Source organism: Cryptomeria japonica, chromosome 1 (genome assembly GCF_030272615.1).
Source record: "Cryptomeria japonica chromosome 1, Sugi_1.0, whole genome shotgun sequence".
In the NCBI taxonomy this organism is placed as follows: domain Eukaryota; kingdom Viridiplantae; phylum Streptophyta; class Pinopsida; order Cupressales; family Cupressaceae; genus Cryptomeria; species Cryptomeria japonica.
The window spans coordinates 666,840,644-666,863,649 of record NC_081405.1 but is presented as its reverse complement, the minus strand read 5'-3'; the positions used below and the strand labels follow the sequence as shown (position 1 = coordinate 666,863,649).

General features: G+C 38.9%; 1 pseudogene; it reads right to left on the bottom strand.

Annotated features, from left to right (window-relative positions):
• Positions 1-20,076, bottom strand: part of LOC131858365 (transmembrane emp24 domain-containing protein p24beta3-like) — a 33,038-nt pseudogene extending 12,962 nt beyond the window's left edge.
• Positions 20,077-23,006: the final 2,930 nt, after the last annotated feature.

The window sequence follows — 23,006 nt, the reverse complement described above, 5'->3', positions numbered from 1 at the left end:
CAAGGTAATGGCCAAGCTGAGGCGTCTAACAAAACAATTCTCAAAATCCTTAAAAAGACAGTCGACGACGCTAGCCGTAACTGGCATGTCCAACTCAATCCCGCACTTTGGGCCTATCGTACCAGTGTCCGCACAGCTACAGGAGCTACACCCTACTCACTTGTCTACGGCGCTGAAGCCATCTTGCCTATTGAGGTCGAGCTACCTTCTTTACGGGTCTCCTTGAGAAACATAATCAACGATGAAGACTATAGGGTCTCCCGCTTACAAGAACTAGAACTGCTGGAGGAACGACGACACACTGCTTTTAATCATCTCAAGGCTTACCAACAACGAATGAGTCGCAGTTACAATCACAAGGTCAAGCCTCGCACATTTGAGGTAGGTGACTTAGTCCTCAGAGAGAACCCCAAAAATCAGCAAGACAGAGATAAGAAGGGCAAGTTCGAACCAAACTGGCTTGGTCCTTACATCATCACAACAACATATGGATCTGGGGCATATCAGCTCTCTACTACAGAAGGTGAACCTTTGGAGGATCCTATCAACAACATGCACCTTCGCAGGTTCTACACATAAGCTCTTCGGAACATCCTAATTCAAAAATACAAAAAAATCAAAAAAATTCAAAAATACAAAAAAAAATTATAAAACAAAAAAAATCGTCACTTGGTGAAAACCTGGCAAACAGGCGCCTTGTGACACAAAAAAAAAAAAAAATTGAAAAATCGAAAAAAGTAAAGAGAAATAATTTCGTCCAACAGTGAAAACCACTTCGGTGGCGCCCTGGGCAAGTACCATGGTGAAAACTGGGTCACCAGCGCCATGCGTAGAGACTTTGCTCCTCCCTCCTTCAGGATTCTCTTTCATCTTTCACTTTGCACACACTCATGACCTATTCACTCACAATAAACTTACCCATTCCCATCATGGCTTGTTATTGATCTACCTAAGATTGGTTAGCCATTCATAATAACCCTCCCTTTTCACTCCCTTTTCCATCCATAATAAATCGGATCCTATCTGTGACTACGGCCAATTCCTACGTCTAGTAATGGGTGTGGAACTGAGAATATCACATGTTTCGAGGAGTACAGTTTCTTCCAGCTTCCTTCAAGTCTATCTACGCACAATCCGCAATAAAGCAGCATCTGCATCGAAGATCCACAATAAAGGTCCGTCTTCTCCGCAATAAAGTATCAGTTTCATGGATTCAGTCAGTTTCAGATGAGCCGCAGCAGCAACAATGAGCTTCAACAAAATCAAATCTTTCAACAGACTCAGACAACATATGGTTCAGTGTTAATCTATCCTTTTTGTGAAAGGGAACATTGTGACCACAATCAAAATTCGACTTATACAAGTGACAAGAGACACTAAACTTGAGGACTACAGTGGATGTTGGTGTCGAGTCTTGGTTTTCTTTTGATTTTATCTTTTTGGTGACATGTCTTTTAGCTTTTCCAGGATGTCTTTGACTAGAGATTCTATCTCCGGGATGTCTTTGACTAGAAAGGCGAGGATGGGGTATTGTCACCTATTTGCATTTGCTGTTTGTGGATTGTCTTTTAGTAATGCTATGACTTGTCCAAGGATATGAGGACACTGTGAGTCTAGTATGAACTGGGGAATTCCTTGTTTGTGACTGTCTTATCTCCATGCAAATGGGTACAATGACTTTCTGGGCCGAACAAATGCCTCGATTGTCATAACCTACTTGCCATAATAAAGCTCAATGATGATAATGCACAAGAAGCTCTTTCACGTTCATATCTTCTATCTTCCATCCCCCTTTCTTGATTGACTTCCATCGTCCTTCTCAAGTCCGTGTAGCCCACTATCACATGACTGAGTATAATGACACACCAAAAACATGTGCATTTCATATAGTTACACCTGCATCACCACATATAAGCATTCCATACATACATATAGATATCACAATTGCATCACATCCTGCATACAACACATGTTAGCACATCTCACATTTTTATTATGTAAATAATCATTTGCATTATCATATTCATTTGTATTACATACATTCACATTTGCATCATGCATTACATATACAACATAAAAGAACAAAAATATATTGCATTGCATCATATAAGCATCCATATCATAAAACATATATCACATAAGAACATTTCATCACATAAGGTACACATGCATATAGCTGCCGCAAAAAATGGATCATCTCTCATATATAATCAAAAAGTGTCATGATACAATGATGTCAAAAGAATCATATGGCTACAAAAGAATCACCCACAGGTGTCTACAATACAACAATGATACATATACTGATACAATGGGAGCCCACTATAGCTATGAGGAACTCCCTCCCTCAGAGCCGCCTCGCCTCGACGGAGTCTGAGCTATAGATGGACCCGCCCCGGGATCCCCCTGTCTCTCTGGTGGTGGTGGAGGCCCCATGACCCCACCGCTGGATGCCTGTCTCCTGCGGCTCCCTCCCGTAGCCATCGCTGTGCGCGACGATCTATGGAAGCTCCTCACCCACTGATCTGCTAGCACGGCTGCATAGTATAGATCCCTCCAGTAGGCGATCTCCTCTCCGGCTCGCAAAACATATGCGTAGCCTGCCCCTGCATCCTCTGCTACCCGCCTACCTGCCCTCAGAGCTGTCTCGGCCTCTGTGTATCTCTGGATGGCCTGATCCCTCTCCCGCTCTGTGTCTCGGACCCTGATCCTGAGGTGGTTCCTCTCCCGCACCAAATCCTCAATCTCATCTGTCTGGCCCTGGCAGATCTCCCGCAGCCTCAACACCTCATCCTCCTCAGAGTCTCCGCTCTCTGCCTCCACCTGTGGCTCCTCCCCTATAGGTGCCTGTCCCTCAACCTCTGCCTGCACCTGTCCCTGTGCCTGTATAAGTACCTGTGGCTGCACCTGTCTCTGTCCCTCTGCCTGTACCTGTCTCGGTCCCTGTCTAGGACCCTGTGCTGCTGGCACCTGTAGGGGTAGTCCACCCCGTCCTCTCACCACCGGAGCTACTCTCTCCTGTCCTCCCTCCCTCCGAGGTGCCACCCGCCTCTCTCCCACCACTCCCCTCCACCTCCGCCGGCCCCTACCTCCATCCCCTCCTCCATCATCATCATCTCCTCCACCCTCTCCATCTAGTGGCTCTGCTGGATCTGTCAATCTAGGAAATGGATGCTCTGCCCAATACGCAGAGTACTCTGCATCCATCCCTGCATCATCTACCTCGGGCCACATGTCCCATGGCATCGGCATCATCTCCGCTAGCTGTGTCACTGCCTGATCATATGATAGCAGTGGGCCAAACTGCACCTGATCTCTGACCGTACGGGCATACATGCCCGAGCCCCGTGGCATCCGCTGGATCCGCCCAAACTGCCTGCACACCCTATCAACAAGCTGCCTCTCTAGAATATAGGGCATCCGCCCAATCAGATACCTACTCCTGAACACATAGGGTAGCTCCAGCGCGTCATCCTCCCACTCCTCTCACCCCAGGTACGGCCTCCAGATGACCATGTCTATATCATCAATGACTCGCCTCCAATGCTCCAATCTCCCAATCCGAGGCTGGGATGTGATCATGTCATACAGGTGCACGAAACTCTGTCCCTGTCCTCTGCCTCTTAAATGAATGGGCCGTGTGATGGGAAGGTGCTCATAGGCCCACACCTGCAAGAGAGTCACGCCGCAGCCCAAACCCACTGATCCGTGGTACACAAACTGATGCAGCTCATAATACAAATGTGCCATGACACATGGCCCCCATGCATACCTAGTGTGCTCTGCCATCAGCGTCTCCAATGCCCCTCCCCAGCCCACTGCCAATCCTCGTGTGGCCCTGTCTGGACACAAATACCCACTGATGACTCCCCCAATAACTGCCGGCAATGCTAATCCTATGGCAGTCATGGTATCCCAGGCTACATGACCTGCTCGCATCTCCAAATCGGGATCCTGAAAAACCCGTCTCAATGCCTCCCTGTCACCGTCACGGTCATAGGGAATCAACTCTCCATCAATAGGGACATGTAGTATCCTGTATACATCCTCTAATGTCACTGTCATCTCACCCATCGGCAGGTGAAACGTGCACGTCTCCGAGTGCCATCTCTCAGCCAACGCAGTCAACAACCCCATGTTTGCCCGAAACTCGGGCACATAGAGCATATGTGTGAGACCCATCTCCTCAATGGAAATCATGTCCTGAATCAACAACTCTGGTCGCAGTCTCTGAGTCGACGGGAATCTCTCCCGTGACTCTAACATCGGTAAATACTCCTGCAGTCACACAATCAATCTTGTCAGTTATCGTGGCATTCACTGTTTATCACAAAATGCTACTTGCTACCTAAATGCATCTGGTTATCTATCCTAGTGACACTCACTGTTCATCACAAAGTGTTGCTATCTATCCTAGTAGTGCTCCCTGTTCATCACAAAGTACTACGTGTATGACATTCCCTGTTCATCACAAAGTGTCACTCACATTCGCACTCCCTGTTCATCACAAAGTGCTGCCTATCTTGGTGCTCCCTGTTCATCACAAAGTGCCTGGATCTATCCTAATCTTTCTAGAGGACCTGCTTGAGTGTATCCTCTCAGCAGCTTATCCAATCAACAGCATATGTTCATCACAGAACTGCCGATTTGACCTAAAAGACTAAAACCATGCATTTAAACACACAAACGCACTTTACAACACACATGCGCTTTTAACTCATAAACGCACTTATAGACTACACAAATGCGCTTCTGCAACACAGACGCATTTTATGAACACAAACGTGCCTATGCCAGACACAAACGCGACCAGGGAACACAGACGTCCCTACATTACATAAACGCTTTTATAAAGCACAGATGCTGCTACATTTCACAAACGCGTCCGCATTCAACACAAACACGGTTCCAGGCACAGACGCGCCTGGACCCGACACAGACGCGCCTGTTGGACACAGACGCGCCTGGCGCTGACACAGACGCGGTTGCGCGTTTTTGCATTTTTCAACTATCCTATTCCTAGTGCATTTATTGCTCCTAAACATGCATTTATGACAAACTCAAAATGCGTGAAAGTACGAGGAGGTTTTTGGGTACTTACCGGCTCTCCTGCATCTGCTGGCCTCTGGAATCGGCGGACACGGTCAAATCTATGAATGAATGCCATCGCTGCTGACTGCTGCTGCTCTTTTCTCGCTCTGCACTGTGATCTTCTAAGGGTGTGGATGACAATGAGGATGTCTTTTCCCCCGTGGTCTATCTTATAGCCTACCCTAGCCCTCGTCTTCATTTCCCGAGTCAGTCTTTCTCATCCCGTGACTTTGTCACTTCATTCGCTCAATCCATTCTAGCCTTTCTTTCTTATCGAGAGATTGTTTGCACTCTTTCCAGACTTTTTCATCCAATCTCTCGAGGGGGCATATTATTCCCATACTGGGGCAACTCTGTATCAGTTCATCTTATTTTCTTTGAAACAACGCGACAAGCCGCATTGTCTCAAAGAGGGGCAAAATGTAGACACCTAAAATTGTCATGTTTAATTAAATAAATATTTTATTTATTTAATTATCTAAGCCTAATTCTTCTATTAATTAAATAAATTTTTATTTATTTAATTAATTCATTTATCCTCTTCTAGCCTTGTTTCTCATTTAAATAAATACATTTATTTATTTAAATTATCCCTTTCCTAAATTAAATAAATATTTTATTTATTTAATTGTCCTACTTCTTCTATTAATTAAATAAATCTTTATTTATTTAATTAATTCATTATCTTTTTCTACACATGACACATGTCATTCATCTCTTAATTCCTACACTACCTACCTCTTTCATTATTTTACTATTTCTTTTACCTACCCTCTAATCCTAGCCGACCTCTCTTTTTACACCTCTCAATCTTAACCCTCCATTTCATATTGTGTCTTCTATTTAAGGAGATGCTTTCTTCATTGTCAAACCCTAACTACTTGATCAATTGACTACACTACAATTCCACTTGCAACCACATTCTGTTCTTTGTTGAGCTCTTGTGCATATAAAAATCTGAGAGCAAATATATCAAGCAAGATCAATGGAGATAGGAAGAATGGAGATCAAAACCCTATTGGACATGTGATGGTATAATCTTTGTGATTTTGAGTTATTTGCATTGTCTTAGGTTATCTTCATATGTTATGGTGGATCTTTGTTCATTGTTAGGCTAGGGTTTTGTGGTTGAATTCATTTAGCCTTTCAATATTGTTATCATTGTTATCCATTTTCACCATATACAGGAGCAAACAGAAGTTATGCGCTAACACTGACCAATGAGATTAGAGAGAAATGCCACCTCCAATTGTTGGTGTCAATAATTATTCATCATGGATATTATTACCCTTTACTTAAGTTAAGTTAGGATAATGCATCTCTTTGTGGTTTGGATATGAGACACTTAGGGAAGTGTTCACATAGGGATATAGCTTGTAGGAGAAATTCCACCTTTTGTGGTCTTATTTTGCTGTTACACTCCACATTCGGTGGGTCATCCACCTCTTGTGAAATATTATATTATTTCTCCTACCTACCCCTAGTATTTCTTACCTACCCTTGTTTCTCATTGAGCCATGTGTCATGATTGTGTGCTCGTATATCCATATGGCTTTCCCTATATAAGCAGGGTCATATTCATTGTATTGATGAATCCAGTTGATCATTTGCATATTGATGAGAATACGGTTTGTTCTTTTCATTCTTTTGTCTCTCTTTTATGCTTTTCATTGTGCCCTTGATCTTGGCAAAATCTCACATGGTATCAGAGCTATTGGGGCTTTATTGATTGGTTTTGCGTACTATGCATTTTGGAGGCATCCTAGATCGTTTTTGACCTCACCATTGCGTCCCGGAGGTCAACTCCATAAAAATCAAGTATAAACTCGACCTATTTTGGCGAAAGTCAAATTTTGGGTGTTGGAGAAATTTTTTGCCCAATTTGGGCGGTACGGTACGGAATTTTCGGATTTTTTCAAAAAAATATAAAAAAATTAAAAACTTTCTAAAAAATAATTTTCCAGTTGAAAATCTTTTGTTTTTTTTTTTGAAATTTTCTTTTCTTGGGTCCATACCTTCTCCCCAATCAGCAGCGCCCAGTCAACTTGGTCCAAAAGTGTGACAACCATTTTGACGGTCAAACGACCATCAAATTTAGCACATTTTTTTGCCAATGTCAGCATTTTTTGAAAATTTTAGACCACTCTTTGTTGAGCAGTTTGAATTTTTGTGTCAACTTTGGAGGCTCATAACTTGCTCAATTTTTCTCCTTTTTGGGTGCAATTTTTTTTATTTGGGATAAGTTTTTGTGCTCTTCGTAGTGGTGTGGTTATTTTCTGATTTTGGTGCACACTATGTATGTAATTTTTAGATTGTCTCAGTTGTACCTATCCAATCCTCAATTTTTCAAATTCAAAGGCTTCGTTTGAGCTCATACGACCTCCTTTTCAGGTGCCTCTTTTTTTGAAAGTGCATATTTTTTCGTCTACTTTCATAATCTATGATCAGTTTTTGGATATTTTGAATGGATATTGTACTTTCATATATTGGTCTTTTTTGGCCTACTTGGTACTTGTAATTTTCTTAGATCTTAGTTTAGATCTCTTGCATTATCAGTTTGAGTCTCATTTGGCCTCATTGAGGCAGTTGTAAATTTGAAATCAGAAGTCCACTTTGCCATTTTTTGCAGGTGGTCCATTGTACGTGCACTAAGTATAAAGTGCCAAATCATTCTTTTGGGGAGGGTTCTTTGATTGAGTGAATTTGGGGGGGTGTCTTGTGTGATTGTTCCTATCTTTCCTTGTGCTCTTTTATTTTTTGTTGCAATGAGTCCTCATAAATTTCCACCTTTAACTCCACATAATTATGCATCATAGAAAATTAAAGTATGGAGCAAATTAATGGAAAAAGGTCTCACGCATTACATAGATGGAACAATAGCAGCACCACCTAATCCTAAGGCTAATCCTAATGCTCAGTTAGAATTGCTCACTAAGAATTGCACGGCTCTTGGAACTTTACATAAGTATGTATCAGATGACCTCATTTTTCACATTGAGAAGTGTACTACAATCAAAGAGGCTTGGGATATGTTTCAGAAATTATATGGTCAAGTTGATGAAATCAGAGGTTACAAGATTGACAATGAGCTCACCAACTTGGATCCCAAGAATTTTGATACAATCCAAGATTATGTCACCAAAGAAAATGAGCTAAGAGAAAAGCTTAAAGATTGTGGAATTGACAAAAAGAATTCTCAGTTGATATTCAACTTGTTGGACAAGCTTGCACCAGAATATGCAACATTTGTTTCAAGCTTCCAAACTCATCGTTTGATAGTGGGGAGTTCCTACACTATGCCTTCATTTGATGCTTTCACAGAATTGTTGATATTGGAACAATCTAGGTTATTGAACATGGGGCTTCTCAAGTCTTCAAAGTCCAAGGCTTTGGTGGCTAATGAAAGGAGTCAAGGGAGTCAAGGCAAAGATTCCAACAATAAGAAGAAGCAAACTTAGTCAAAGCCACAACAGGAGAAAGGGCAATCATCCTCTCCATCACAAGGTGATTTTTCATCCTCTTCTAAGAAGGATAAACCAACTTGTGCTTATTGCAAGAAGTATGGTCATGATGAGCATCGATGCCACACCAAGCAAGTTGATGAGTTGATAAATCTTCTTAAGAAAAACAACATCAAATTGTCATCCGCCTACACAAAGAAGGATTCATCTCCTTCCTCTTCCTCATAGTCTAAGGGAAAAGGGCAAGCATTTTGACAACAATAGGTTCTTCATAGTAGTGGATACTTGACTTGGGTACCTCTTATCACATGGGTTCTACAAAGGAGCAGTTTTCTTCAATGGAGCCATCAAAGGTACCTCACATTTAAATAGGTGATGATACACAAGTTGAGGTGGAAGGGAAAGGTTCAGTTGACATGGAAGATGGAACATTTGAGAATATTCTTTATCTTCCTAACTTTTCTACCAACCTTCTCTCTATCTACCAAATCACTCACTATGGGAATGGGAAAAAGGTTGAGTTTACACTTGGTTCAGTTGTGGTAAAGGAACTTGATGATGATGCCTTGGTAGAAGTGGGACAAGTCAATGACAACTCAAGGCTTTATTCATTCTCCCACTTTGTGCCAAGTTCTCCTTCTAGGGCCTTGCTTACTCATTTAAATTCAGAGAGTAAGCTATGGCATGAGAGTTTTGGTCACCTCAACTACTGCTATCTTCAGCAGCTCAACACTAAAGACATGGTCACAGGTCTACCTTGAATAATTTTTTCAGAGGGTGTATGTTCAGGTTGTTCCATGGGCAAGCATCCTGAGGAGAAGTTTGATAAGGGGAAATCTTGGAGAGCTTTGGAAGTTCTTCAACTTGTTCACAATGATGTAGCAGGTCCATTTCCAGCACCTTCATTTAGTAAGGCCCACTATGTTCTCACCTTCATTGATGACTACTCTCGCTTCACTTGGGTCTACTTTCTTATTCATAAGAGTGAAGTATTTGACAGATTTTAGGACTGCAAGACTCATGTGGAGAAGCAATCCAGGAAAGTGGTCAAGATTCTTCGTACAGACAAAAGAAAGGGAATATGTGAATAAAAGACTTGAGGATTTTGATACATTTGAGGGGATTGATCTTCGACATTCTATTGCATACACTCCACAACAGAATGGAGTTGCAGAGAGCAAGAATAGAGCTCTCAAAGAAATAGCTAGTTGTATGATACTTGCACATTCTCTTTATCTTGCCTTTTGGACAGAGGCTATCAGTTGTGCCACACACATCCAAAATTGGGTTTCTCACAAAGCTTTGATAGGTATTACTACTTTTGTGGCTTGGGCTGGTAGGAAACCGATTGTGAGATATTTCAAAGTCTTTGGGTGTCTAGCATGGGCTCGTATACCTCCATAGAAACGCAAGGCATTGGAACCTCAGAGTAGGCCATGTATTTTTGTTGGATATCCTAAGGGTATTAAGGCATATGGATTGATGGATCCTGAGACACATGAGGTGTTCATTGAGAGGAGTGTTTATTTTGAGGAGAGCTCTCCTAGATTAGCTTCTCTACCTCCTCCACCTTTCTCCATTGTGGATAGTGATGCTAGTGATTCAGATGATGAGACTCCTTCAACTCTGACTCACAGGGTTACACCTCCATCGGGTCCACTTTCCATTGAGGAGACTCATTCTCCACCTCCACCAAGATGTTATTGGGCTCAAAAAACACCTGAGTCAGTGGGTTCTCTTGTTGGGGATCCTTAAGATACATAGAGGACTCGATCATAGCATCAGGATCTTCCACGTGCATTCATTGCTACCGCTTCCAATCCATAGACATTTCCGGAAGCATCAGGGGTTCCTGAGTGGGACCAAGCTATGGAGGAGGAGTATAGTTCCTTGATGAGGAAAAACGTGTGGGATTTAGTCACTCTCCCTAAGGGGAGAAAGATGGTTTGATGTAAGTGGATCTATCGGACCAAGTTTGTAGTGGATGGTAGTGTGGATAAGTATAAGGCTCGGCTTGTTGCGAAAGGTTTCTCTTAGGTTCCAAGTGTTGACTATACTGAAACCTTTGCACCCGCAACCAAGATGAACTCCATTTGCTTGACACTTACTATTGTTGTAACTCATGATTGGGTTGTACATCAAATAGATGTGAAGAGTGTTTTTCTTCATGGGGATCTTGATGAGGAGATTTATATGGAGAAGCCATAGGGTTTCATCCAGGATACTTCCTTGGCTTACAAACTAAAGAAATCTCTCTATGGCCTTAAGCAGGCCCCCAGGGCTTGAAATGCCAAGATGGATTCCTTTATTCTCTCAGCAAGGTTCACCAGGTGTCATTCTAATTCAAATATCTACATTTTGTGACAGAATGACTCTCACTGGATACTTGTGCTCAATGTTGATGATTTGATCATTACAGGGAGCACTGCATCCATCATTAGTAGGGTCAAATCTAATTTGCATGACAGATTTGCTATGACTATCTTGGGTCTTTTGCACTACTTTCTTTGGATAGAGATTTTATTGTCACCTTCCAGGATTACACTATCGTAGTCCAAGTATGCTCTTGATCTTCTTGCATGCTTTCATATGGTTGATTGTAAGCCCGCCTCGACTCCCTTTCTTTAGGAGTCAAGCTTGAGGCTCAGTGCTCTTCTCCACCAGTTGATGCTACATTGTATCGTCAACTTGTGGGTAGTCTCATCTACTTGACTCACATACACCCTGATATTTTATTTGCATTTGGCATGGTTTCCTGCTTCATGTAGGAACCACATGAGCTTCATTGGAAAGCCAGAAAATGCATCCTTCATTACATCTAGGGTACACATCATTATGGGATTCACTATGTAGCAAGCACATGACTTCGCTTGGTTGGTTACACAGACTCTGATTGGGCTGTCGATCTTGATGATCGTAAGTCTACTCTAGGTTACAGTTTTCACCTTGGTTCGGGCCCCATTTGTTGGCAGAGTAAGAAGCAACATACTATTTCTCTTTCTTCGATTGAGGCTGAGTATCGAGGAGTTGTTAACGCAATGACTGAGACCATTTGGCTTAACAGATTCTCATAGAGTTTGGGTTCACCACTCCATGGGTGACAATTCTACATTGTGACAATCAGAGTGCTATTACAATCTTGAAGAACCTGGTCTAAGATCAGTGGACCAAACACATCGAGATCCATATGCACTATATCTAAGAGCTGATTTAGGAGCAAGTCATTGATTCACAGTATTGTCCTACAGTGGAGCAGATTGCTGACATCTTTACCAAACCTTTCACCGAGAGTAAGTTCCAGCAGTTGCGAGCTCTCTTGGGGGTGCGAGATATCTCATTGGGGGGGGTCGGATGACTTCTCCTTCCTCTCTTATGGGGGGGACTTTTTCCTCTTTGAGGTTTTTTCCTTCTTCTTTGAGAGTCTTTTGTACATTCATCTCTCTTTTGGGGGGGAGTTTTTTCCCACAAGTTTTTCTCCCTTTCTCCATTTGTGAGAGATTGCATTGCATAATTTTGCTTGCATTTGCATATTGTACATGGGTACCTATCATGGCCTCGTAGCTGGGACCCATCTTTCATTGTTGACTTGAGTCTTCATTCCTCTAAGTTGCACTTAAGGGGGGGTGTTGGTGTAAATAATTATTCATCATGGATATTATTACACACTACTTAAGTTAACTTAGGATAATGCATCTCTTCGTAGTTTGGATATGAGACACTTAGGGAAGTGTGCACATAGGGATATAGGTTGTAGGATAAATTCCACCTTTTGTGGTCTTATTTTGCTGCTACACTCCACATTTTGTGGGTTATCCACCTCTTGTGTAATATTATATTATTTCTCCTACCTACCCCTAGTATTTCTTACCTACCTTTGTTTCTCATTGAGTCACATGTCATGATTGTGTGCTCGTATATCCATATGGCCTTGCCTATATAAGCAAGTTCATATTCATTGTATTGATGAATCTAGTTGATCATTTGCATATTGATGAGAATACAGTTTGTTCTTGTCATTCTTTTATCTCTCTTTTATGATTTTAATTGTACCCTTGATCTTGGCAAAATCTCACACCAATCAATTACAATAAATTAATCAATGGAATAGATCATTAATGGAGAACTGCACCAAAGAAAAACTATTTAGTATGCATAACTAGGCCTGGTAAAAGAATTGGTCACCCAAAGTATAAATCTCACGATCAAAGGAGAGTATAGTTGATTCGCAATGATGAATACCACTAAACACAAATCAAACTGCTGCCAAAAATGGATTTGTTGCTTGGTAATTTATGCCTTAATAGAATGAAATATGGACCAACACCACAAAGGTTGACATAGCCACCAAATTGCGGATCCTCCACACCAACTTTGTGGAGCACAAGATAAACCCTTATCATAATTTATAAGATAAACCCAATGATCATTGGTCTACTACTATCACACAAAAGCATCAAAAAAGAATATGTAGGCTTGCCAACACTTGATATGCTAATTCTTCTTGATGCAGGCTCACCACCAAAATGTTGTTTTTACCACATCGATGTAGGTAGTGTGAGGAAGGTGGACCTCATTTTGGGGCTCCCCACAACCACCAAAACGGAGTGCCTGGAGGTTCTATAATTCTTTGACTTAGAACCGTATTGTTTACAATTGATTGAGCATTGCTACATGCTTGCTTGGCCTATTTTGTGCTACCATTGATGAGTGGTGCTCTGTCCACACATCCTACACATACTCAAGATTATTTCCTAATATAGTGGCACATTATATGGCCTTTCATATCAATTATTACCAAAGACTAGGCATAGAATCGAATTCTCTCTAATACCATATAATAAATATGGGTGAGACAAAGAAGCTACAAATAATAAAAATAAAATAGTAGTTAGCTTCTTATTTTCTATTCAATACATATTACATATATATAGGATTCTCATGTTGTATTTTGTAGGAAACTCCATAAATAACTTTCCTAAATACATTGAGTTGTTTTAACAACTCAACATATTTGTACTACTAATCTAATAACCTATATAATAAAGTATGTCACTATTTCTTTTAGGGCAAAGCATGAACACATAATTTATATTTGTAATAAGAAATAAAACATACATAATAGAATATATTATCAAAAAAAGAGTTAGTTCATCTCGTAGCTTAGATTGGAGACTTCAACATAAACAACAAAGAAACTAACTTAGAGAGCATTGCTCAATTTGAGAAACTATTTGTAGACCCAAAACTGCAAAAGAATAGCTCAAATAGAATTTCTCAATTTGATAAACTATTTGCAGACCTAGAATATTCTAATTATAGACCTTGTACAAGCTACATTTCCGAAGCATATAACTAAAGGGAAAGCTATAGATAACAGAAAAAATATTTATCTTAGCAAGAAAAAGACAAAAATAAATTGCTCCATATAACAAATAGAGATAACATGGAGCACACTAAGTATCTAGCGAGTTCTCTCTCATTGCCTCATGCCCTACATTGTCTACCTAATGGGCATTATCTCCAAACTTGAAGCCCACAAAGTACCCTTTTGTTATCCCCACTACCCTTTCCAGAGGAGCCTTCTCAACCATCAATTGATGAGGTTGGTGAATAAGAAAATGGTTAACTAAGTAAAAAAGGTCTCAAAACTGATTTGCCTTTACCAAAGAAATTAGCTCGAAGAATAGCCCTTGCTCATTCTCTAAAATCTTACAATTATTATATTCAAGTCCTATTTTCATAGCATTATATATGCTCACATAATGGGGCATCTTCTTTAAAAATTCTTGGGAAAATCCTGGCCACCCATCCTTTGCCATTGAGCAGGTCATATTTTTCACTATCCTTTCAGTATCATCCACAAAAATGAAATGCTCTTTGACATAACTTGAACACAAATGCAAAAAAGACCCATAATTCTCAAATAAATCAAAAGAAATGGATAAGAACATGGATACAACCTACAAAGGATAGAGCCTATGAGATTCTTTAGGGATAAGCATCTCTTCTCCTACTACCGTGATAACTGCTCGTTGAATCTTCACACAATCCCACTTGAAATTTTTCTTTAGGTGATGAATAAATGATGAACAGTTAGTACCAAATCGGTACTGAGAGGGGGGGTGAATCAGTACACACAAAAAACACTTTCCTTGAACCGGTTTGATTGCAAACACTACACTTGACTAACAAGTAATAGCACCAGTCTAAATGAGATTACTACCAATAAAACATAGTGAGAATGTGAACGACATAAACCAGTAACCCTTATCTTTTCACACAATCTAATACCTCATTTCCACTTCACTCTTATGCATAAACAAGTAATCTATCATCAAAAATATAATGATTGCTAGTTCAACATGTTTTACCACTTTGACATAAAACAATAAACTATCACATGAAAGACATCACACATGACACACTGATATTTCACATGGAAACCCAACTGGGAAAAACCACAGTGGGGATGAATACCCACAAGCTGTTCTTGAACTCTTTTGAAGTCCGCTTTGTTACAAGCCTAGTCCGATTAGAGACTTTTACAATAGGTTCTGCTAGGAACTGATCCTGCTAGGGATCACCCGGTTAAGGGATGGCTAAATACCCGGTTAAAGGTTTAAAACCCTATTAAAGGTTACCTTGCAAGAGGATTTCAAGAACTCATTGAATTGAGTCACCCTATTAAAGGATTTACACAAATGCCTGTTAAAGCTACCCGGTTAAGGGATTTTCCAATTGCTGAAATGGTTAGAAGTCAATAGGTAATACACTAATCTGATAACAACACTCAATGCCAAGGCAGATCCACTTTAGCTCTTTTTCTTCTACAATGACACTCTGCAGGCATCAACACACTTCTCTAGTCTGGCAAGAATCAAGTATCTCTTCACTTGGATACACACATAACATTTGCCAATAACTTCAAAATGAAAAACATCATTGAATAGGAAATAGATAGGTTGGTAGCATAAACCCTAAACCCTAAACATTTAGGTTTTACATTTCAATTGGTTCAATCTTGACTGTTAATCATACTACATTGACTACAATAGTCTTGAACAGATCTCAAGACGTTCTCCAACGTTCATTCTTTTCCGCTTCAGGAAGTTGATAATGCATCACACGCTCTCCATCGTTTACAGAGACTTCACACATTCCTGAGGTAGATAGGATCAATCTCCATGCAAGATCCTCAAGGAAATCCTTCACGCACACAAGGCTGACGTGGCAACACTTATCTGGTCTTCATTACAAAGCTAACTCATCACAAGATGTCATCAGTTGAATCGCAAAATCTTGGAATGCATCAACTGGAAACCCTGAAGCTGAGACTACCAACCGGTAGTCATGCCAAATGAAACCCTGATACAAAACTTCCATATACCGGTTCTCATTCCAACATACTGGTTCACCATTTTCACAAATACCGGTTTACATCATGATACCGGTTCTCTTGCCAGTTTTCTTACTACAACATACCAGTTCATACCTCAACATATTGACATCAATGACAACATACAATATCATTATGTCACCATGCTCTTCACATATGCCAACATTGGGAGCTACATTGAGTAGGTCTTAGAGGTTGGTAACTCCCATCCTATGAATGCTATTGAAATTTGTTGATTAAGCAGCTTGTATTCCATCACTATGGGCATCGACGAGAAGAGAACATAGAGAAGAGAAGGATGAGATAAAATGAGTCTTTTCTCCCCTTAAATCCATCACGTGAAATATTTCACATAAATTTTGAGATACAATGAACTTAGAATAGTAATTGCCTCACACAAGGGAAGAATTTAATACATTTAAAAGGTATTATCAAGGTACTTCCTAGTCATCCCTAATGTTCACCTAAAATCACATCTGGAATAACCATTTCCATTAACAAAGAAGCTCTAAGATGGTGTCCATATATCTAGGTTGGATATCATTTATCAAGTATGTCATAAAGAAAATGTTAGAGGTAATGTCAATGTCTAATGTCAACCCTTTATCTTCCCTTGAAATCATTTCATATCCTACAATTGCACCAAAAATATGCCACCTCAAGAATGAAGATGACCATTTTTCCTACTTCTTATGATGCTTGTTAGGGACATTTGAACTACCTAATAATAGTATCATCCACTAATTGTTGATGATATGTAGGACGAAGGGAGGAAGTTGGATGTACCTTTTTATACTTATTTTGGACAATGAGTGTATTAATATTTCTCCCCAACACCTTAGTAGATATAATGAATAATCATGGAGATAAGTAGTCCCCGTCTCTTGAACCCCTTTTCACTATTGAGGAAACCCTTGAAAAAATCATTAATCAAAACTAATAATCTTGGAGTTATAACGCATTATTTAATAATATGTATGATGCTATCATTAAAACTAAACTTCCTAAGGGTAGCAAACAAGAAGCTCGAATATATTTCATCATATACTATAGAAACATCATGTTTGAGAACTAGATCCCCATTTTTGCGTCATTGTTTATAGAATGAAGAATTTCATGGGTATTAAGAAAAATATCAATATTTGTCTCCCTTGAACAAAACATTTTTTATTGATGAAAATGAGCCTTGGTAGAGTGGGCTTAAGACAATTAACAAACACTTTGGAAATAATATTATAGAAATAATTATTCAAACTAATAGGTTTGAAATTCATAAACTTCACCACCTATTCTTTTTTAGGAATACGTACAAGAAAGGTAGCATTGATCCTATTTAGGATTTTACCTTTCTTGAAGAAATCCCTATAGTCACCACCACATCATGTTGGAATCAAGGAAAAATGAGAGGGGGGGTGAATCGGTGCTCTACAATCTTTAACTTTATTAAACTATTGTTTCAACCAATTAATGCATATAAATAAAAGAAAGATATAAGAACATAAAGAAAATAACCACAACACCATAACACCAAGATTTTGTACGTGGAAACCCGGTAAAGGGAAAAACCACGGTGAGGATGAACCCACAATATAGGTATACTCTGTAGAAGTATAGAAATATTTCAATGGGGAATGCACAAGCATTCAGGCACACTACCTAGAGCTCACTACTCAAATAAAGAAGGCTTACTGCCTAATAATCTATTACGATATATTAATAAAGTATTTAAATTAAAGATTAGAATCTACAAATGTCTGATAATAGTTCCAGTTAAGTGCAATAAGCACACTTTACACACTTATCTCATTATGCTCTGCTTTACTATTCTATCACTAATTCATGTTAGATGCAATGACAGTCCCAAATACACTAAGAGGGGGTGGGGGCGAATCAATGTCTAACCGGTTAGTTAAATATTTAAACTTATTTATAACTTTGCAACCCAAATCAATGTACCGGTAAACAAGAAATAATGCAATAAACGGAAATAGCAGAGACAACATAATTGCACACCATAACACAAGATATTTTAATGAGGAAACCCGATGTGGGGAAAACCTCGGTGGGATTTGTGACCCATAATATTTACTCACTGGCCAATATGAATAAATATTACTTACAATAGGGGCCTGCACTTGCAAGGAGGCCAACAACCTAGAGCACACTTCTCAATGAAGAGTCTCACTAACTAAAATATGGATAATTAAATCCAATACAATCTACTGTTCAAAATAGCATCTCTAATGCCTGGTTCAGTACTGATTTAAGCTCAGTCATATACCTTAAGAAAAACCTTCGTTGTCCACTATATTACCTTATACAATAATTTCCTATTACATTCAACCATATATAAAATGACCTATAAGATCTCATACATATATGAGTCTTTACAATATACCAAGTCGGCTTTACAAAAGATAATTGTATTTACAATACAATTCGCATAAACAAAACTTGTCACATGTCGGCCTGGGTGTCGGTATACTTCATTTAACAATGTAATCTAGATGCCGATGAATATGCCTATCGGTGTCGGTGCTTGTTGATGACTGTGTCTGCGATGTCGGTGCATGTAGAATCCTAATACCGATTGGTTGCCATCAATGACAACATCAACCATATTCTCATTAGAGTGTAGAATGCCAATAATCTCCGCCTTTGGCATTGATGGCAACACTCATGAGAAAAATTAAAAAACTGTTATCCAAAAGTGAAGTCCAAAATCTGATCCCAAAAATGTGTGCTCCCCCTGAGCAAGTGATCTCCTATGTGCAATCATTTTTCTCCATACTACTACTCGCCCTTTGACATCAATGGCAAAGGATGTCAAAAAGAAAAGAATACAAAAATGCTACCTCATAGCTTGTAACCGGTTGCTTATAATTTAAAAAAATGTTAGCCAAAAGTAAATTCAAGCTCTGCATGAATTTTTTATTGTCAGAAAGGATAGTCTCTGTCTGTTGGATCATGTCGGTGAGATAGTGCATATGTTGCTCCAGTGATCATTCTCCTTGAATTGATGCCTTTGATAGCTCAGTCCGCTGAGTAATAAGACTGTCCAATCTTGGATCAAGTTTATTTTTGAGTTCCCAAGATTTTGACCTTATCCTTGCTTTCTATTTCTCAAGTTTCTCTAACTTTTCTTCAAAAACTACCATTTCCTACTAAAAATTTGAGATAAGTCTTGAAGAACCTATCATATTATCCGCAATATCATCAATCTCTTTTGTGTCCTTTTAATCTCCTCATTAATATCCTCTCTCAAACATTGAGGTTTACATGCTTCTCTATACAACTCCTTATACTCTAGAACTGTAGAATTAAGTGTAGGTAACAGTGAATCTAAGTGGTCTGTATAGTTTTTAATAGTGCTTACAAATAATTCACCCTCTCTTTATCAAGTCTCTCCTTAATAGTAGCCTCATTCACCTTATCTATAATTAGAATATTTTCAGCAATAAATTTGGACAATGTGTCCAATTTACCTAAAGAAACCTTAATGTGGTCTATCTTACAGGTTGGTGCAATCATCTTCAAGATAGGCAATGTCTCATCAATAGCCTTAAATTCTAAGGCATTGCAATTTGTTATCCTCTGAATGGAATCCAATAGAACCTTTGTTACATTAGTGGGTCTAAATTGACCTGTAGATGTGCTTGGTTCAGAAATAGCTTTCCTCTCAACAGATGCTTATCCAATTACCTTCACTATTTCTTCCTTATTTCCATCAACTGCTTCTTCTTTATTCACATTGTCTACCATTTTCTTTGTCTGTCTTATTTCCTTTGCTTCCTTTGGTTTTTCAGTTTGATTAAGCACCTCTGCAACTGTCAGTTTCTTAGACTCAACATGAACATCTGCCTCAAATTGTTTCTCAATATTAGTTCCTTTATCTTCTGTTGGTATCTCAGTCTCTGGTTGCTTAGCTTGTATCAGTTTCTTAGTGTTCTGAGAGTCAACAATTTGTGTCGATGACTCAAAGATCTCACTAATCTTAGCATCATCTTCCTTAACCTCTGTAGTTTCCTTGTCTACAACAATGTTAATATCTTGTTTATCAACGTTCACAAAAAAAAGAATCTCAGAATCAGGGTTAGTGTTATCAAGAGTAACATTTTCAGTTTCCATATCAGGTGGACTGACTGAATGTATTGGTGGGATATCCTAAGTTGGAGGTGGAAGATTATCTGTAATCTTTATTGAAGGAACACCACCAACTTTTCCTTTATCCTTTTGATATACCTTAAAGGTCTTGCCCATTTTCGGTTTGCTCCTTTCTTCTTGCTTTTCCTTTTCAACAAAGAATATATCCCATTTACCTACAGCCTCATCAGTAATCTCCTTAACTTTCCCATCCATTAGGCTCACTTGTCGGTGTCCACTGATAAATACTGACCGATTTGCTTCAGAGATTAATCCATCAATTTCCTCTTTTGAATTTACAGGATGTACCACCAACAATGCTTCAACTTTCAACTTCTTATCAAATTCCATCATTGATAATCGTTTAGCCTCAAGTCTCAGATAAATATCATTAGGTAAAACATTCACAACCTCAATCAAAACTTTCTTATATATTTCAAGATGTAAAATTATGCTCTCTTCTATTGTTTCCCTATCAGAATCCTTAAAAGAATTATACAATTTGTTCACATTCGACAAATTTCCTTCCTGTGTTATCTCTTTCAATAGTTCTTCTAGAGTAGGGGTAACTGGTGTGTTTCTTTTCAGTGTAAGATTCTTCTTAGGTTCCCTAACTACCTACTTCTTTTTCCTTAGTGTTCTTTCCTTCTTAGGAGAAGGAGAAGGTACCAGTGAGGGTTTTCTCTTCTTCCTCTCTACTCTCTTGAATTCAGTTGCTTTTCCATTGTCGGTATCAGAAGAAGTGACAACTGGTGAAACATGAGCTTCTGGTTTCAATCCTTCTAGATCACTGGTGGATATACCACTTATGTTCATCACATTTTCTTTGACCTCCTTGGCTATCTTGGATGCATCTCTTATAAATTTTTCTCTTCTTTTCCTTTGTTTTTGCATTGTAACAACACTCTCAATGGTCTTAGCATTTCCAAAAGTTCCTTCAGTTGGTTCTCTAGGTGCCTCAAGTAATATTTTTGCATATTTTTCAAGAATGTTTATATCCACTTCATAACCCATTTCAGTAACCCAAATAGTTCTAGGGCTAAATTCTTCCATCCATGTCTCATCACATTTAATAACAAAGAAAATTTGTTTTTCATACTTATCAACTATGCTCTATGGTAACCTCTCTCTTGCCTTCATTTTAGTTTGAAATGTTTTGAAGTAATCCGTTATGATCTTGTCATAGTCAGTGCCCATACCGTTGAAAGCTTCCTTGATTTGTTTTCCTATTGGGATGTCATATCCAAAATACTTATGACCAATGTCGGGTATCTCTTTGGTGAAGTAAAGCATTAGACACACAAGAAGGTTGCCAAAACGGAAAGTCCCCTTCTTGTCACCTTTAATCTTCTTCAAGTTATCAATCAATTCATCCTTAAGCCATTCACAAACATCAATTTTAGTGTCGTTCTTTACCATCTCATATGCATTGTGAATACAAAGGCTACAAACCGAATTCAATCTGTTTGCATGTGTTTCTCTATAGCCAAGTACCATACTCACATATCTAACATTAGGATCAGTAATGTCATTAACTCTAAGAGATCTGATGTCAGATGTTTCTCTAGTTAACTCCATAACTCCTTTGTTAGGTATCTTCTTGGTTTTGTCAGGCCTACTACCCATTGAGGGTAAACCAATAACTGCCTTAATTGCTTCCTTAGAGATTTTTAAAATAGAGTCAAGCTACATGAACTCTCCATGAACTCTACTCAGAACCAGATGAACTACCTCCTTAGGAAATTCAGGTATGTTCAGTATCTCAATGATTCCTAAGTCTTCAACTATCTTATGCTCTGATTTGAATAAACCTTGTTCATCAGTAATGACACCATTGTACATGTTCTCCAAATCATCAGTTCCTAGGTTTTCTATGTTGCAGTGAATGTAGATTCTAGGGTCTTTGACAAAAGCGACTCCCTTCAGAATTTTCAAAAATGCTCTGATAGAATCATCTTGCTTGACAATTTAAGGGATGATTGTAAACACAGGCCTAGGGCACTTAACGTTTTCTACCATAGTACGGTCTGCAATAAACTCAGGTGCAAAAGATGAAGATGCCATTTCGAAAGATAAATACCTCTTACTTGAAATTTGAATGCTTGAAAATCACTTCACTACTTCGCCTTAGAATTCCCTTGTTCAATTTCGCGCTCTTTGAATGTTTGAATGATTGGTGATTTGAAATGAGGGTTTTTTCGATGCTTTATAGCCAAAAAGTTCTTCAAAAATCACATTAAATGATTGTCGGTTAAGTGAAAACTTAACATATCTACGAGTAAAGAAGAAATGTATCTTATTCCCATCAACCGAGGGTAGAATGCATTATTTTCAATTTGCTGCAATACCCCCTAAGGATTATTCCTTAGTTAGATGAAGAATCCCTTGCCGGTGGAGAGTTACTCTATTCTACCGCTGCAAAGATAAATTCATCAACTTTCTGATCTCCTTTCTTAATCCATTGTTTTGAAAAGTCTTTCTTTATTTCGCTTACCTTTTCTTTTCCTTTCACACTAGATCCTTTATTGTTCATCAATATAGTCTTTCTTCTACAAAATTTTGCAATATGTCCAATCTTGTTACATGCATAACAAGTTACATTATTCCTCTGAATAGATTTTCCATATCCTTGACTAGTTTGTGTTCTTCATTGATTAGATAAATTCCCAAATCTACCACAAACATAGCATTTCACATTCATTATGCAATTTTCTGAATTGCGACCAACTTTATTGCATTTGGAACATTGACCGGTGAGTAAGTTTGTATTCTGATTATTTCTAAATTTGCTCCGATTTTCTCTATGACCAAACGTGTTGTAATTGAAACATTTCCCATTGAATTTATAAGCATTACGTTGTCTTACCAGTTTACTGTGATCTTGATTGTTTATAGTCCCAAAACTTTCTCCATGT